The sequence below is a fragment of the Furipterus horrens genome, unplaced genomic scaffold, assembly GCF_987537825.1.
Source record: "Furipterus horrens unplaced genomic scaffold, mFurHor1.1.pri manual_scaffold_1, whole genome shotgun sequence".
NCBI lineage: Eukaryota > Metazoa > Chordata > Mammalia > Chiroptera > Furipteridae > Furipterus > Furipterus horrens.
This window is the reverse complement of record NW_028327171.1, coordinates 47,455,063-47,456,984: the sequence shown is the minus strand read 5'-3', so window position 1 is coordinate 47,456,984 and position 1,922 is coordinate 47,455,063.

The following is a 1,922-nucleotide window of genomic DNA, read 5'->3' as shown; positions in this document are numbered from 1 at the left end:
GTTTTTTATAGGCTCGCGGCCGGAACCCGTTTTCTGCGGAGGAATTTTCTCGTCCCTCTTTCGGTTAGCCACAAAATTATGATCCTGGGGTCCTTACCTCAGAAAATATCCTAAGCAAGTCGGTGGGAAAATCCAAGTTGGTTATTTCAAGATATTACAGGGTCATAGAAGTCCCAGTACGCTGGCGGTAGGTCGGGACTCTTTGCTTGGCGGCGGAAGAATATTGCAGCAAGTGGCCGCCAAACCGCGTTCTCCTCCCACCCTGCTCCTACGGGGTTTCCGCAACCCTGAAGCAGCGGCGGCCCGGGGAAGCCAGGCCGGACCGGGAAGCGGAAGCCTGAGGCGCGCTGCAGGCGGGTGGTCCGGGCTGCTCCTGGGGCAAGTGGGCCGACCTCGTCGTTCGCCCTTGGCACTCGGTGTGGGAGAGGGAGGCACCTCTACATTCTGCGCTGGACGGAGATCGGGTTATTCCGCCCGATTAAGTAGCGGTGGGAAAAGGCTATTTAATTTGATGATAAAGAACCGCCTGGCCTTTAGCCTGATGGTTTGGCAACCATTCGGATCTTAGAGTGTGAAACTCTTGTTAGGGAAAATGTAGGCCACTCAGCACGTTCAGAAAACCCGGTTTACCCTACATTGAGCGGGGCGAGAAAAAACGTGTAGTAGCATTTGCAATGGCTCTGGAGTAGCCAACTCTATTCTTCCCATGTTGCTTCGGGTCTTGAGCTCTCTTTAAAATAATGCTAATAATTTTAACAGGTGTTAAGAATGCCTGATAAAATCATTGTAAGCTTTTGCAAACATATTAGCTAAGGAGGAGTAATTTTCCTCGTAATGCAGGAATTTACAGGGGTGCTTCCGACAAATATAACTCCATACTATTTTGGGACTAGATAGGTTTTGATTCTGGTCTATATCGGTCATTTAAAAAGAAAAAGGAAAAAGAAGGACTGAGTTTTAATTGCTTATATGTAATGAATGTTGATTTATTGAAATTGAGAGCAATTCATCACTTAGTGTTTGAATAAACTGCATGATTCTTTAAGCTCTAGAGGTTTTCAACCATAGCCTTAACCCAGGCCCATTGGTTAAAAACAACAACAAAAACAATACTGATATTTACTCATTTAACTTTAAAATATAATCCTACCCATGCTGCAGGATATCACGAATACTCAGGAAAACATTTTCTCACTAATTCAGAAAACCAACCTAAACTCAGAGAATTTTAAAAACCTGATTTTTAATTTTCTATTTTTGTATTGTATTTGATCTGATATTTGGTTCTAAATATCACATGTATTTCTAACTCATTTATTTGAAAATTATTACCATGCTAATACCAAGATATAAAAGTGGACTTGGCCCTCAGTCTAGTGATGTTGTTCCTATCCATCCACCTGTAATGTTCAAATCCAGTTTTGAGGTAATGTCAGACATTTTCTGAGAATGGAAGTCAGAGCTCCTTATTGTCTCATCTTAAACCTACTAAGAATCTCTTGAAAATCTAAGAAACTAAAGAAAATACTAAATCAGAAAAGTGACCATTTAGTCACACTTGAGTCTTTAGGGTGAAATCACTCAATCATAGGGTGAAATCAAGAATTAGTACCTATTTGTTGATGTTTTCTTTGTTTTTAAATATTTTAAATTTTATTTTTAGAGAGAGGGGAAAGAGAGGGAGAGAAACATCCATTGGTTGCCTCTCGTACACACCCCAACCTGGGACCAAACCCGCAACCCAGGCATGTGCCCTGACCAGGAATCGAACTGGCAACCTTTCACTTTGCGGGATGATGCCCAATCAATTGAACCACACCAATCAGGGCCCCCTGCAATGTATTTCTAATGAATGCTGTGCTCACTATATTTGCATGTGCTTACTAAATAGCATTAGTAAGTAATAAATGAGTTAAAGATCT